This window comes from Mustela erminea, chromosome 4 (assembly GCF_009829155.1).
Source record: "Mustela erminea isolate mMusErm1 chromosome 4, mMusErm1.Pri, whole genome shotgun sequence".
Taxonomy (NCBI): Eukaryota; Metazoa; Chordata; class Mammalia; order Carnivora; family Mustelidae; genus Mustela; species Mustela erminea.
In genome coordinates, this window is record NC_045617.1 from 34,514,709 (window position 1) to 34,532,337 (window position 17,629).

Genomic DNA, 17,629 nt, shown 5'->3' on the forward strand with positions numbered 1-17,629 from the left:
TTGGAATCTTGACAGCCAAAGAACAAGTACATGTATGAATTTTAAGTGATTTCCTCCATCATCATTTTAATGCTCCTGGAATTATTCACTCTGTTAGGTGCTCTAATCATTTATTGATTTTCTGGTAACTAGCAAGGCAGCAGCAACAAAAGCCTTACCACATTTCTGTCTAGAATTGCTGCTGTATCACAGCACCTGCTGTGAGGAAAATTAAGTATAGATGAGAGATCCTTGTTGATTTTACTCCCAGCAGGTTCCACATGGAAAAAAAAAAAAAATACATTGGTCCAGGACATCCAGAAACAAGAGAAAAACGAGGAGAAATGAAGGGGATCTGAAACAATAAAAGGTAAAATAAGGTGGAAAAGTAAACAAGGTAAGACATAATTTTAAGAATTGTGAAATTCAGAGACTGAGAAGAAAGGGCATCCCCAACATTGGTCTGGTGAGAGAGCGAAGCCTGGGAAGTGCCCATTGTCAAAGGAAATCAAGAGTTGGTCTGATGCCAGTGCCCTTGGCATCTCACCCAGTTCCTTGGCAAGTGCATCTCCTCTGGAGGCTGCTAACCGCTGAGTACCCCTCAGGGGGAGTTTATGAGAGCATTAGGTAATATAAAACCCTGTTTAACTTAGTTGCTACATTCCATTTTGCTACTCAAGATTTCATAAGTTGCCAATATTTTCCTTTTGTTATTTTAACATTGTACTGTTGGGGAAGGCAATGAGAATTAGGATGACGTCTATTTTAGGCCTGACTAAAATGAGATCAGGGCCAAGAAACTTCTTGCCAAGCATCTCATGGACGTGAGTCTATTTTGACTTAGCCTAGGAAGCTCAAGGAAGCTACTATTTCCAAACCACTCAGTTGTTATGTGCTACTCCCTTGACAGCACACTGCTTCAGCCCATCCATTCCCTGCTTCTGTTTCTGCCTTGGGAAAAGGAGACACGCTATGTGGAGTAACTGAAAATGAACAGAAACATGCTCGCTGAAAATACGGTTAAAGGAAATAAATATTTTATTTATGAATGTAAAGGTGACAGCTTACAAAAAGTGGTGCTGTAAAAAAAAAAAAAAAAGAGTCCAAAGAGAAAGTAAAATAAATATCTCAGTGTTTAAACTTTGCACATAAGCCCCTAATGCCTTTTTTTTTTTTTTTTTTAGAGGAAATCCCCTTAAGTCCTCATCCAGAGGTCACCGGATTGTCTACTTTTTCTCCCACTTACAAATGGTACATGGGATAAGTAGATCTAGATAATCCTGAGAACTCCACTCAATTGCAGACCCCATGAGGGCAGAGACCATATTTATCTTATTCAGTTTTGGATTTCTAGTGTCTATGCCTACCACACAGTAGCAGCACAATAAATATTTGTTGAATTAGTGAATAAATGAAAATTAGTTACAGTGATCAGGAAATCTAGACATTTCCCATTACCCAGATGTGTGCCATATTCTGAGAGACCTGAAAAATCTCAGTTATGATGTTAATAGTCTTGCCTTTTAGAAACAACTGGGATGGAAAATGTTTCACTTTTTACCTGAGGTCTGTTAGCTTTATGTTGAATAACCTAAACTGTGAGATTTATAGTTGAGAATTTTGGCAACTACTTAGATTGAACACAAACTATATTCAAAAAATAGTGATCTCCAGGGAGAAAATTGATTTTCTTTTATTAGCTTCTTAAGCCAGGCTTATTTTTAATGTGACTTGCATGTCTAAAACATAGACTCTTTCAAACTTAACTCTAAGTTATGATGCAATAACATAAATACTGTCTCAACTAAGAAAATTTTGATCAAAGTAATAAGCTACTTATTGCCTTGTTTCAGTGTAAAGTAGTTGGACCCCAGAGACTAATCCCATGACAGCAATAGACTTTGAGTAATACAGATTCTTTTTGTTTCTATTTCTGAAGAAAGATCATGAATAGCAAGACAGCTGTAAACAATAGAAACCTATTCCCTTACAACGTGGTTTTAAATGAAAGAGAAAACATGTCAGAATATTATTAGTATGTGTTATAATTAAGGATGTATGCCAGGAAATAATCTTTCATCTGGAACGAGTGAGCTAAACATAAAATATACTGATTAAGAGCACAGACTCTGGAACCAGACTGAGGCACTGATGCCCTGGCTATACACTTAGTGGCTACATGATTTTAGTAATCCTTAACCTTTTCTAGGCTTCAGATCCATATGTAAAAGGACAGTAATAATATTACCTATATAATAGGGTTGTTGGAAAAATCAAATGAGTGAAGATGAAATTCCCAGAAAGTGCCTGGAATATCGTTAGTGCTAGGTAAATGTTTAGTCTCCCATCCTTTCTGATAAAGTAACACGGAGAACTTGAATCATCCTTTGGAGAAACTTTTATGAAAGGGAAGAAAGACAAGAACCATCACAACATTAATTCCATCAACACTTTGGCTGTTTTCTCTATGCATTTGGGCAATCATTATACTACTGTTTCTGTCCTTTGATGACTTTATTTTGGTAGACCTGGAATGTATTTATAGAATTATTTGGAAACCAAACCCCTGGTGTGTTTCTCTCTTGGTTTAGACTCATATACCAGATTTGAGTAGTCACCCCTTTGAATAGAGCAATCAGCCCCCAGGAGTCTAGCGGTCCATCTTTAACTTCCTTGCTGACGCCTGTTTTTCCAGGTAGGTGACAGTTATGGAAAGGATCTGAGATACCTCTCCAGCTTGTTCTCTCTAATATGTGGCCACATCTGTCCACAGAATGCAGGAATGCATCTTTGCTAACCCCAAAGCAGGAAGGAACACCTCTCCTTGCTACCACCAAAGCGACCTGCCAGTGTGCTCTTGCCCTCCGGAGTTCCTAGGCAGGAGGCAGTCACCAGTCCACATGGCCCTCCTAACTCTGGGGCACACATGGAGTTCTCTGAGTGTTCCTTCTGAAGATTCTCTGCACCCCACCTTGGCTCACAGCATCCCAACAGCTCTTCCCACAAAAACCTTTCTTTTAAATCCTTTCTCCATTTCCGCTAACCCATTTATACTCTCTGTATGAGATTTAGAGTTGTCTAAATTTCCACCACATCACTTCGAAATGTTTAAGTTTTACTGTATGTTGTCTCTTAACAAATTTTAGTATCTAGTGCTCATCATATCTTGGTGCCTCAGTTAAAATTTCCCGTTTTGTCCTTTTACAGGAGCAAAGCTTAGTTCTATGAGGGCATTAATGATAGACTTTTTAAAAGTTTTTTTTTTTTTTAATCTAAAATTTCTGTTTCCTGAAAGTTTCTTTTTGCAGGATATGTTGCATTCCTCTGTCTTTAGTCCTGGGCCCTGCCCTCAACAGTCTGGTTGTCCCTGTCTGTTCACATTTCAGAGGGAGACCCAAGTAGGTGAGAGGAAGCCTTCTCTGCATGTACACAGACTGGAATATTGACTCGTGGGTTTCTCTGTAGCATAATCCAGCTGGGCAGTTTTACTACAGAACACTAGTCATAAAGGGATCTGTTAGGGCTTTCTTCTAGGGATGGTCACCCCAAGAAAGAAATCCCCCAGTCGCCTGCTTTCGACTTATGGATTATTGAAACTGGATTGACAGTTTTCTCCAAGCCCAGAAGTAGAAGGGTATTAGGGTTTCACCATTTATAATGTAGTACTTGACTAACACAATCTGTGGAATCAGCCCTACCATCTTTGTGGAAGTGATATTTAGATGACAACCTGAAGGTTAAGTCAGGTGACCGATATAGGGAGTAGAAACACTGGTTTAGCTGTGGGCACAGCATATCTGAAATTCTTGGTTTTTTTTTTTTTAAGATTTTATTTATTTATTTGACAGACAGCGATCACAAGTAGGCAGAGAGGCAGGCAGAGAGAGAGAGAGAGAGAGAGGAGGAGGAGGAAGCAGGCTCCCTGCCCAGCAGAGAGCCCGATGCAGGACTCGATCCCAGGACCCTGAGATCATGACCTGAGCCGAAGGCAGAGGCTTAACCCACTGAACCACCCAGGCACCCCAGCATATCTGAAATTCTTGAGCAGGGTTATTGTTTAGTAAGTTTAAACATTTGGTGTATTACCAGAACCTGATGGACAAATAGAGCAGGTAAGTTGGAGTAGAAATGGTGGACAGAGGGCAGATGTGTAAGTTATTAAAGATGATACTTAGAATTCTGGATTGATTCTTGGTGTAATGAGAAACCATACAAAGATGTTAAGGAGAGTGGCATGATTAATACTGGGTTTCTAATAAAATAACTCTGGCTGCTGCAGGGAGAATATATTTTAACAGAGCAAAATTGTGAGTCAAAGAAGAGTTAAAGGCCCTTGGGAACTAGAGGCTATTGCTGTAATTCAGAGTGATGACTTGAAAATGAATGCCAGTGATGGAATTCCAATCCTAGTAACTGCAGAAAAGTGGACTGACTCTTCCACAGATAGTAATTATAATACACACACATATGCCTACATATATACATGTATGTATGCGTACATCTATGCACACATGTGGTTGTGTGTGTATATGATTAGAAGGAATTGAAAAATGGCCAGAAGCAGGCAGAACTTAGAATTTAATCCTTGAAAGAAGACAGTCATACACACTGGGTGAAATCGACATTTATATAATTTTTTAAAAACACAAGTCACATGCCACCTGCATGATATAGAATATCTTTACCTAAACTGAAAGCCAGAATTCTACTGGTTTGACAAATGAGAGGATGGAGTTTGAGAATGCCAGAGTGACTGAACATTTAGAATAACCTCCTGCAAAGGAGGAGTTTATGGAAAGAGAGACTAAACATATGAAGATGAACTCTTTTCAAGTCCTTGGCTGACTTCTGAACCATGTATGCGTGGGGAAGATGCCAAGAAATCCATTAGAAAGTAAGAGCTGAAAGGATGGCAAATGGATAGAAATTTTAGATGATTCTCAAAGCAGAGAAGACAGAGGTTGGAGTTTGAGTCCTTTTAAATTAGGGAATTTGGTAAACCGCAGGGATTTTCTACCCACCTACCCTTGCAAAGCATAACACTAACCCTCCATAGATTCTAAATAATCATCCAGTAATTTAACTTCCTTCCAGAAAAAAACCCAACATTTTCTGGAGAAAAATAATAGATTCCAGCATTTCTACAATGAAACACAGTATCTAATATACAACACAGATTTTTAGACGTGCAAAAAAAAAAAGAATGTGGCCCATAATTAAGCAAAAAGCCAATGAATCAGATGTGAAAATTAGCATACAAAGACTTCAAGCTTGATTTTGTAAATATGTTAAATGACCTAAGGGGAACAATAGATATCAAGGGAAATGAGAAATCTCAGAGAAATATCAGGAGATGAGAAATCTCAGTAAATGTTGATTCACAATCTACAGAGTTCCCAGAGTGAAATTCAAAACTGGCTCCCATACACATAAGGCAAGCAGAGACCAAATAAAGAGGCAGACCACTACAGGTAGGTAGATGGTAATTTTAATAAACACCTTGGGCATCTGCAAGATGAATAGGTCTCCATAAGCAACGACCAGAATCTAAAGTTTATATAGAAGCCTCAGTGGAGTTCAATCATATTCAGTCCAGATTGTTCCAACAACACATTCCTCTCGCAAGTCTGTGTCCTTGCAATGGCTCCTAGAATGGCTGGAATGTACATTTCAATGACAGGGAAGAGAACGAGGAGCTTCTGATTGCCTGGGTCCCCTCACGAGTCAATTAGCGGTTATGTCTTTTTGATGACCTCCTGTAGTATTAAGGAATGAAAATCTATAAAAAAAAACTAGCCATTTCAGAATTGAAATGGACAGTTTCTGAAATGATAAAAATTCACAGAATGGGCTTAACAGCAGATTGGAGGAAGCAGAAGAGAGGACAGGTCAATAAAGATGATCTCATTTGAAGAAGAGAAAGAAAACCAACATTGAAGAAAGAAATAACATCACTGCAGTGGCTATGGGATTATATTGAGTAATATAACATATGACTAGTCTGAATTTCAGAAAAAAAATGAAACACAGACTGGGGAAGAAAAATATTTGAAGAAAACAATGGCTTCAAGTTAAATGAAAAACATCATCTGACAGATCCAGGAAGCTCAGCATTTGGCAAAAAAGATAAACATACAAAGAGGAGTCACACTTTAGGCGCATCATAGTCAAAGTATTGGAAAGCAAACATGGATTTCCGTCACATTGCGCACACAGGACTGGTGATATGAACGTTAGGTGCCTTCTCATTAGAAACACAGAAGAGGGACGCCTGGGTGGCTCAGTCAGTTAAGCTGCTGCCTTCGGCTCAGGTCATGATCCCAGGGTCCTGTGATCGAGTCCTGCATTGGGCTCCTTGCTCAGGGGAGCCTGCTTCTGTCTCTGCTTCTGCCTGCCACTTTGTCTGCTTGTGCTCTCTCTCTGTGACAAATAAATAAAATCTTAAAAAAAAAAAAAAAAGGAAACACAGGAAGACTGAAGACAACAGAATGGCATCTCCAAAATGCTGAAAGAAAAAAAAATGTTGAGCTAGGGTTCTATATCCAATGAAAATACTCTTAAAATATGAGGGCAGGGGCACCTGGGTGGCTCAGTGGGTTAAAGCCTCTGCCTTCAGCTCAGGTCATGGTTTCAGGGTCTTGGGATTGAGCCCCGCATCTGGCTCTCTGCTCGGCGGAGAGCCTGCTTCCTCTTCTTTCTCTCTGTGCCTGCCTCTTTGCCTACTTGTGATCTCTCTGTCATAAGTAAATAAAATATAAAAAAAAAATGAGGGCAAAATAGAAATATTTTCAGATAAATGAAAGCTCAGAGAATTAGTTCTCATTAGGCCTATACTTTCGAGAAATATTCGAGGCTGCTCTTCATGCCAGAGAGAAAGAACACCTGATGAAAATTGAGCTTACTGGGAAGAAGGAAAAAGCAAGAAATGACAAACATGTAGGTAAATATAAAACATTACTTTTTTTTTTTCTACTCCTATTTTCTGCATAAGATAACTGACTGAGGTTCATGACATTTATAACACAAGTAAAATACATAAAAACAATAGCAAAACAATAGGAAGTAGTTAAGTGGAATTTTACTCTCACAAGATTGTTAATTTTACATGAATTAATACATTATTAAGTCTAAGTAGAGGGTGGTGTTAATCTCTAGGATAACCACCCAAAATAATACAAACAGATATAGCTAAAAAGTTGATATATGAATTAAAATGAAATACTGACAACTATTTGCAAAGTCAGGAAAAGGGGGCCTGGGTGGCTCAGTGGATTAAAGCCTCTGCCTTTGGCTCAGGTCATGATCCCAGGGTCCTGGGATTGAGCACCGCATCTGGCTCTGTGCTCAGCAGGGAGCCTGGCTCCCCCTCTCTCTGCCTGCCTCTCTGCCTACTTGTGATCTCTCTCTCTGTCAAATAAATAAATAAAGTCTTAAAAAAAAAAAAAAGAAAGTCAGGAAAGGAGGAACTGAGAATCAAAACACAGGATAAATAGGAACCAAGCAGCAATATATCCATAACTGCATTAAACGTACGTGGTCTGGCAGTCCAAGCCAAAGGCAGAGTCGGTAACAGGAGAGACGAAATTGAAGGATGAGATGGAGGGATGCGTTGGTAGTAGATTCTGGCTAATGTAGAAAGTGTGTATTGTGAAAACTGTCTGATATGAAGTGATAGTGCTCTATTTTATATGTTAGAGCTTTCACAGATTTATCAGGCCTAACGTTAGAGCCACGAACAGAGCTCGCTATCCCTAATGGTTTACTTCATTCCCTGCATCCGCTGGAGATTAAAGCTCCCACCCAGATACTAAATTATCTTTTTCTTTTGGATGTTTACAGTCCGGAGGCATTGAAATACCTCAAGAATAATAAAACAGGAGAATGGGGGCCGATACACCCTTGGTTATTTCTTCCCAGAGTTATTACTTTCCTTTATATCATCCAACACAATGTAGTCTGTATCTATTTTTAATGACACCCAGAGGATAAGATTCCTCTTGGCAACTTAGAGCAATGCTTAGCAGGTTTCTCTGGAAAGGAATGTTTTAGATGTAGCATGAATCCCTCGTGTTGCTCTTTGAGTTTATTTGAGTAAATTAAGCATTTGTCGAACACCTGCTGTGTGTCGTACACTGAGGGATGACAATTAAAGGCAAAAACAATAATAAAAAAGTGTCTTTATTTCTTACTAAATTTAAATATATGTATGGAGAGAACTATCTAAATATTCAAGCAGTTAATTAAAAATGTAAGAAATATGACAACTATTAATTGACTGGTAAAGATAATAAATGTAATATAACTCCCTAAGAAGTATAGACAACTGTGAGATGGGCTGGTTAGGAAGAGCTTCAGAGAGAACCTAAGACTGTCCCTGACCCTGAAGTCAAGGTAGGGTTCAGACTGATGGAGAAAAGGATGAGAGCTCATTCCAAGCAAAGAAAATTGAAGAACAGTGCTGTGTGCTAGTGGGTCTACATGTGCTTGAAAACAAAGGGCCAACTAGCCCAACTACAGCAGAGGTTTTGAGTGGCTGTGCACCAGGGTCTAAGACAGGAAAGGCAGGCTGGGAAGAGTTTATGGAGACAGTGGATACCGGTCAGGTTATTTTGACTATCACCAGGAAGCTGTTGGCTGTAGCCAAGGAGAAATGTAATATGGTGGAGACGGTATGAAAATAAACTTAGTTTTGAAGAGTTGCCTGGGTTGGAGGCACGAAGATTCCTCTTGTTTTGACTTGAGTAGAGTCAGAGGAAGATTTGAGTAAAGCAGAGTAACATGTGAGAAAAGAATAAGTACATTTACTATAGTCCACCTTTATAAAGCAGATAAGAAAATGCTAATATTGTTAATTGTGGAACCATTCTAATGACAACATTACACTTGTTGAGTATCTGTGAATTTAAGCGCAAGGAAATTTATGTGACCTTAGTTATGATCTTTTAGTAATCATACAGTTATATCTTCTAATAGCCTAGCACTCAATTTAGATGAACTACCATAGGTCCCCAGGAGAAAGGCTCAGAATTTAAAAGTCTGTCACTGCTGTGACTTTATTATCTCTCCTTTGTTCACGGGGCATGGCAGCTTTCTATAGAAATGCAATTTTTTTATTAATAAAAATGAATTAATAATGCCTCCATAGAGGTTTTCATTTTGTATTTCATTTTGGTTTCAGGCTTATTTCAACCTTCTTTGTGATAAAGTGGAGGCACGCTTTTATCTTTACTTATTTGCTGTGGAAGATTTATGTAACTCAGGTACCAAAATATCAAGAGCACCTGAATGAATATGGAAACTTTAGAGTGCTAATTGGCAATATGGTACATCACCAGATAAGCACATCAGATGGTACTCTTCGAAAGAAATATCAAAAGCTCTTTTCTTCTACTTTTCTTGATAACAGCTTTATTTATTGTGAAGCGTTGTGGATTGGGTCCACAACCCAAGTTGGGAGGAATTAGAGTAGATATTTTAATGTGAAAAAAACTTTAGAGAAAAATGGATTCTTTTGAGCTTTTCTCGTGATATTGTAATCTGTACCCATGATGCTAGTGGGTGTCAGTCAGTGAAATTCCCTATGAATTATTCTCTGCCTTGCTTATGTCTCCCTGGCTTATCAAGAAAGCTATCTATGTCCAAGAGGGCCCTGGCAACAGTATGGAAGAGGACTCTGCAATTTGATGATGCAGTGACACTACCTGTTAGATCATTTCAGGGAAAAATTTGGTAATAGGCTGGTTATGATTTATATAGTAATATTATGGGTGAAGATGTTAGGAAACGATTTAACTCTGATTTATTTTCATTTTTGGCTTTTATATATGGGTTTGAATCATATGTGTTATTAAGATTTGGTGAATGCAGAGCTCATTTAAGGTTATCCAGAATTCTACAAGCCTAATGCAATTTGAGTACATTAGAGAGAGTCAGAATTACTGACTTTTAAATGAATGAAACATTATATGCTTCAAAGTAATTTTATATGTAGAAGAAAGTTTAGTAATTATTAAGATGTAGCTTTTGAATTGTTTTCCTGGTCTTACATAAAACCTAGTTTTAGACAAACCATTACAAGAAATCAGGGAAAATTTTCTCACAAAAATATCCTGCTCATTAAAATCTGGACCAAACCTTGGCCAGGCCATTTCCACCATGGGGAAATTTCAGGATAATTATTCTCCACTAACCTTTAAGAAGTGTGGAGAGGGCAGCCATTCAGAGATGGAAAAAGATTATTTTGTCCTCCATCCTCCTGTTCAGAGATTTCACATGAATAAATTTTTAGTTTGCATGAAATGGAAGAATGCTACATATAAATAAGAGTGATGAATATGTGATTATTCACATGTTGACTTTTATCTGCATCTCACAATGGTTTAGAGATGTCTTAGTTTGGCATGGCTCTATTCTGGCTATTTTCACTTGCATTTGCAAGTATTTGTGTATGTCTGGGTTTCTGATCTCAAGAATACTGCACTTCCTTGCTTTTTCTCTTTTTGTAATTTCATGCGGCTCATGAATCTTTTTCTCATAAATTTTGCCTACTTATTTGAAGTAGCATATTAACAAAAGGCATTCAAAAACATTACTTATAACAGATATTATAAAACAGCTTCAAATATCCAATTTAGCATGGAGTTGGCAGAGAAAACAGAACCTGCTTTGTATTCTCTTCAAAACAGTGGAATAGTCCTGAGTTTGACTGTAGCAGAGCAAAATCATGGTAAGAGAGGGAGAAAAAAATTAGAAGAACTTCTTTTTACTTACATTTTTTTCTTGTCCTTGGTCTAGCCTTCCAGAGCAAATGTGATACAGTATTATTATGATGCCTGTTCCTAATTGAAATCTATTATTTTATTGTGATTGCATTTAGACACAGGCAATCAAATCCTATCCTGTAAACTGATGGTTATCAGGGGGGAGGTGGGTAGGGGATGGGTTAAATAGGTGATGGGGATTAAAGAAAGCAGTTGTGATGAGCACTGGGTGATGTATGGAATTATCGAATCATTATATTGTATGCGTGAAACTACTATAACACTGTATGTTAGCTAACTGGAATTAAGATTAAAAACTTCAAAAAATCCTATCCTGTTGTGAGCATGGAGACACAAGTTTATATCTCATCTCTGAATGCATTATATACTATCTGAGAATTCAGGCACCAAATAGAGGGGAGGGGGTTGCCGTGATCATGTATTTGGGAAATTGGATTGCCACTTGGCCCAGTGTCCAAGGAAAGGAACACCAGCTTTTATTCACTTTAGATTTCTAAGTATCTGCTGGATTGTAGTAGCTAGGACACTGTTTAGGAGTTAAAGTTCTTTATTATTTTTTCCTAAGTGTGACACCTTTCTATCAAATGACCTAAAAATATATCTGAGATCACCGTGACTTTGCTTCATTCTATTTTCATTGTAGGCTGGACGGTTGCAGGTGATTATGGAATGATTCTACTCCTAAAATTTGTAGGTGAATGCAAAGTAGACCAGTGTAGGGAGGGGTTAATGAAAAAAATAGGAGAAAAAAATGAAGTTTGCCTACCAAGAATCAAAGACAGTAACAGTTTATAAAAATGTCATGTCAGCAAAAGAGATTTGAAGGCTGGAAAGGAGACATTGGTCATTGGTCATGGAAAACTTCAGTGTATTTATGGTTGGATTTTCCCCCGCTATGCATAATGGATAGTATTAACAAAACATTTTTTCTTGTGGGGTAGAAATATGTTCCTTCATTTTCTTCTGATCCTCATGCAATTTCGAATTATAACCAAAAAATTTAACTAGCTGCTTATGTCCTGTCCTCTACTGTGTAATTTCAATCCCTGAACCCTAAAAATGGTTTACCCAGAGTTGTGTGCACAGAGAAACCTGTAGAGAGAGATACAGAAAGCCTGTAGATGAGGCTCTAGGAAATGGCCAAGGTATATACCATCTGGTCTCTGTTCTCCTGACGAGTGTGGTTTAGCAGAGCACAGCAGGGGGGACTCCCACCCCATGCTTGGGTGGTAGGCCAGAAGGCAAGAGGTTCGATCTCCTAGATAGTCCCATTTGCTGTTTATTTCTATTTTGAATTCCTTTCCCCTTTTTCTTGATCCTATGTATCTTATATAAATTAGGTAAGTAACCAATTTACATTATAGAATTATTTTATTGTATTTTATTTTGTTGTGTTTATTATGTTCAGTTAGCCATGTTTCTATAACTATAAAAGTATAGAATTTTAAAATGGCATTGTGAATGCACACCCAAGTTCTTCGTTGGTCTTTCAAGATTACTGCCTTGATTAGCTTTAGGAAATAACTGTCTCTAGGTGGCAGCATTTCAAGCCTTTGTAGTATATATTTTTAAATGTGCAGAACAAGGTGGCTAGTGATGATGTGAGGAAACTGCCTAGTTCGCTGAGAAAAATCAAGGACTTGTTCATGTTTTAGGCCATTTTGTCATTAATTGAAACCAAACCGGCAGGAAAATAACTGCCAATGAAATAAAATAAGACTGGGGGCACCTGGGTGGCATAGTCAGTTAAGCAGGTTAAGGGTTTGCTTTCAGCTCAGGTCATGATCCCTGGATCCTGGGATGGAGCCCCACATCGGGCTCCCTGCTAGTCCGGGGTTTTGCTTATCCCTCTCCCATTCTCCCTGCTCGTGCTCTCTGGCTGTCTCTATCTCTCTGTCAAATAAAGAAAATCTTGAAATCTTAAAAAGAAAGAAAGGTTGGCGGCGGGGTGTGTGTGTGTGTGTGTGTGTGTGTGGGTAATTGAGAGAGAAAGAAAGAAAGGGACCAAGACTGTGTTTTTGTTCACAGCTGGCCTTTCTAAGGTGATTCTCCGTCCATCATAGCATCTAGAGCTTTGATGGAAAGAAGACCCTTTCCAGGCAACCTTCGGAGAGTGTGTGAGTGCTAGGAGCATTCTCTGCTGCAGTGTCTGTGTGGCTCCCTCACCCCTTTAGCAAAGGGTAGGAATTAGGACCTGGCCCCCTTTGCACGCCCCAAATGATACCAGGTTGGATGTCTATCATTACCACTAACATTTAGGGACTGCTTATTGTGTGCTAGCTTCACTGTCTTTACTTACATAGGCTCACAGTAACCCTGACAGGTAGGCACTTCACTTTGCAAATGAAGTACTAAGACAGAGAGAGCATAAGTGATCTTGTCCAAGGTAATGTTGCTAGAAAAGTGGCAGAACTGAGGCTTGCAGTCAGCCATTGTGCTCCGGAGATTTTGCACTGATCTAGCATGTTCAACTGTATAGTCCTGACCAGGGAAAAGGCCTGGAGAGAGTGAGAAAAGTATAGCAACCGGTGTAGCATAGCCTTTATTGGGCTTAAGGGAAAAATATCACTTTTTTATGCTCAAGGCTCTGCAGGGGATTCTTCTGATGCTTTGGCATCTACTTTCTAACCCAGTAGTTCAATTCAATTCAACATACATTTATGGAGTCTCTCTTATGATCTAGGAATCATGTAAAGTGCTAGGGACACAAAGACAGGTAAGATACAGATGAAACTACACATTAAATCTCAGGAAGGTGTTCTTTATTTTATAAGTGTCCTCTGATGGCAATTCTTTGCTGATGTCCTTGAAGGAGTGGAATGATACAGCGAGAATGCAAAGCTCCAAATGCATGCTTATTTCTTAGTAGAGGTCAACCTGCCTTTTTGTGCACAACCTCAGGTCATTCAGTGAAATACAACTGAAGATGTGCATGTCAGATGAATCTGATTCACAGTGTCCTCGCTGGCTATCAGTAGTAAGCCATGATTGCTTGAAGCTGCTTATTAACCTGGTGACTCCAGATAAGCTACTCAGACCACGGACATGCAATAACATTAATGGAAGAAAAAGAGTCAACTCTTTTTTTTTTTTAATCATGTCTGTATTTTAGATCATTTTTGCTTCGAACCTTGCTTCATTTGTTTTTTAACATAGAAAATAGCGTGTGGAAAAATCCATCATCTGTTAAACAGCCATGCAAAGAATAACATGGCCATCCTACCTCTCTAGCAATGAAGACATCCTCCGAAATACTACCATCAAATCACATGACTTACTTGAAATAAATAAATGGAAACCCCATCTGCTAGCTGTTTAGCAGCCACTAAAATAACCTCATTATTAGCTGCTTAGCCCCACTGAAATTCCTTGATTCTGTGATTATTTTTTACAAATGACTTTGAAAATTCATTAGAAATGCTTGAACCTCACAGATATGTTCACAAGACAGACTTCATAAGACTTCTTATCTTCATCTCCTATCAGTGGGTTAAGTGGCACATTTCGAGGGAGGGGTAATTTGGGACCACCTTATTGGTATCACCCCAAGTATTCCATGATAGTAACCACAATAACCAGTAAGTACTGAGCAAGGCCCTATGCTAAGTATTTAACAACATATCATCTCATTTAATCCTCCAAAACGTCGATTTTTCATATAAGAAAACAAACAGTCTCAGAGAGGTTGCTTTTCCCAGGTCACAGAGCTAATGCGGCAGAGTGGGGCTACGCGCCTGGGAGATTTATCAAAGTCCATATTCATTGCTACCTTTCCATAATCTCTAAAAAAGTTATTTTATTTATAAATTCTAGTTAGTGCCTACTCACTCAGCATATCATAGCCATAAGCCATTCCCGAGTCCCTGGATTTTTATGGATTTATTGTGAGAAATAAATTCATCCCCTAATTATATACCGTCACTTCTTCCAATATCTTCATTTTACATCTTGCCATAGTCATTATTTTATCTTCATTTGTGTTGTGGATTTCACTAGTGTCAGTATTAGTTATCTACTGATGAAACAAATTACTCCAAAACTCTGTGGCTCGTTGCAACAATCATCACTTATTATGTTTCCTGGTTTCTGAGGGTAAGGAATTCAGATAGAGTACAACAGGGATGAATTATTTCTGCTCCATAATGTCTGAAGCCTAAGCTGGGGTGGAATCATCTGAAGGCTCACTCTCGTGTCTGGCCGTTGATGCTGGCTGTCAGCCGAGGGTCTAGCTGAGGCTTTTGTTGGAGTATCTATACAAAGCCTCTCCATCAGTCCTGGGCTTTCTCACAACATGATGGCTGCTTTCAAGGGAAATTATCTCAAGATAGAGACCACCAGAGCCAAATTACCTTTTTTTTTTTTTTTTTTTTTTAGTGTGTGTGTGCGTGCATGCAACTTTATTAAAGTATAATTCACATATTATACAGTTCACTCATTGCAAGTGTACTGAACATCTTTCAAAGTCTCTACCATTGGCATTCATATAAATGGATGCATAGTTAAATAAAATACATGCTAATGCTGGGGTTATTCATAAAGTGAAGATAATTAGGTGTTCTTGAAGCATTCCATAAACCATCTCACCTTCTCAGATTATAGTTGCCTTATTTGAAAATATGGTCCTTGCTTGAAGAAAAAGCCTGTTGAGTACCTGGGCATCATACATACATACATACTCTGTATCTTTGTCAGGAACCTTCTACTAACGTATGACTACCCCAAGAATAATCACACAAAATAGCTGATAAACGTGACTTCTGTTGTGGAAGAGTACGGAGTTCCAGCTGTAGACACTACTGATGGGCTGTCCTATATTTGTTCCTCCCACTTCATTGCAAACAAATCTCTGATTTTGTTCAGATATATGACGGAAATGTGAGCAGGGAAGGTGGAATACCACTCAGGCCCTCCTGCTCCAGGGAGTTAAAAGTGGAGTGAAGCCCATATTCTTTCATGCCTTAGGAGTTGTGGTGTGAGGGAAAGGCACTTGGAGGTGTGACAGCCATTTTGTGACCATAAGAGGAGGGCCAATAAAGTAGTAGAGAAGACCACCCAGAGCCCTGACAGTTTTGAGCAGCTATAGTAACCAACTCTGAAACTTCTATTTCAAAGAGTTTTGATAAGATACATAAGTGTCCTTGATGTTCAAGACATTTTAGAATAATTCTTTTTTTTTTTTTAAAGATGTATTTATTTTAGAGAGAGAGAGAGAGGAGGGGCAGAAGGGGAGAGAGAGAGAGAGAGAAACCTAAGCAGACTCTGCTTCTGAGCACAGAGCCTGATGCGGGGCTCAGTCTGGTTATCCTGAGATCATGACCTGAGCCAAAACCAAGAGTTGGACTTAAAGGACCGTGCCACCCAGGTGCTCCTGTTCAAGCCACTTTAATTCACATATTTCATTACCTGAAGCAGAACTACTTGTAACTGACAAACTCCTGTGGAGAAAAACCAGTCATGCTTATCAGGAACAGAACGAAAGTATACGACTACTTACTTTCATTAACAGCATTGCTACAAACTGTGAATTAATCTTAAGGTTATTATAATTTCTAATTTTTCTTTTGGAAAATCAGTGTCAGTAACAGTGTTTGTATCTTCTAGGCACCTGAGGCCATAATAACTGTGTTAAAGAAATATTGAATTAAGATTAAACTAAACAACAGTTTACCCAAGTTTTGAACTTTATGCTTTAAAATATTACAGGAGATGAGGAGAAAGCTCTAAAGATCTGAACCAATGATTTAGGAAATAAGAGGCTGGGGTTGGAAACTGTAAAATATCTTTATGGAAGAGGCATCAACTGCTAGGCTAGGGATCATTTTGTACTACCAAATTATGTGCAGGACTCCCACTGGAGTCAATCAGAGTCATATGCAAAAATCAATGTCAGGATCTTTCCCTGAAACCATAAATGAGGAAAGCTGAAAAATCGGAACTATTTCTTGATAAATGTCTGGGAGAGCACCAAATGTCAGGGAGGCCAGGTGTTTGATGGAAATGAATGTGCCTGATACTCTAATATTGCTGGATAAATTAACAAGAAAGGAGAATTCTATTCACTGTCTTTCCTTAAACTTGAAATGATTTTTTAAAGCCCTCAGAACTTCTTCAATAATTATTTTTTACAGATGGTTGAGAATTTTAATGAATAATATTCACTCTTTGTAGAAACAATATGAGTAGCCTTTTTTCTTTCCAATAATTTTAGAAAAAAAAAAATCCTTTCCTTTTAGACCTAAATTTAACCTGTAGGAGAGTGGTTAACTTCTGTGCACTCTTGTTGCTGGAGTAGAAAGTATTAGCTTAATATGTGCTGCACCAACCACTGTATTATGAAGTTCTTTAACTGTTAGAAAGGAGATAGGGAGGCTGCAGCCTTTGGCGATGTTGGGTCTCTGAAGACCAACTTTTTGAATAATATTGTCATGGAGTTTCTGGAGAATAATTAAAAATCATCTTCTATTGATTAAAAATCATCCAGATATGGTTATGTAATTTAAATAGAAGCTGCGATTTATGAAAAAAAATAACGCTTTAATTGAGGAGGTATTTGAAGAGCCAGTACATAGAATTTTGCTTAAAGTCAGTGTTGATTAGAACTCTTTCATATCAGTTGTGATAACAAAGGGGATTTAAAAAAAAATCTTGATTTTAATCTTTAGTTATGAAAATTTTCACTGGCTTTACCAGGCTAGTTCTGTAATTTATAAGCTCATCACTCATGGGGATAAGTGGTTATTGTATTTTTGTTGCTGTCTCCTTCTTGTGGGACACACTTCATCATTTTTTATTAGAATGTTATCACTCTATAGTATTTATTAAGTTTGTAACAGAGATTTATACCATGCATCATTTTAAGGTTTACTGTA

General features: G+C 38.3%; 1 long non-coding RNA gene across 1 annotated transcript in view; it reads left to right on the forward strand.

Moving 5' to 3' along the window:
* The first annotated feature begins 254 nt into the window (after positions 1–254).
* The window catches only part of LOC116588212, a 78,985-nt gene continuing 61,610 nt past the window's right edge, over positions 255–17,629 (forward strand). Inside the window, exons 1-2 of the long non-coding RNA XR_004284845.1 lie at positions 255–349; positions 2,571–2,674. This is a non-coding gene — a long non-coding RNA (uncharacterized LOC116588212). The remainder of the gene's footprint in view (positions 350–2,570; positions 2,675–17,629) is intronic.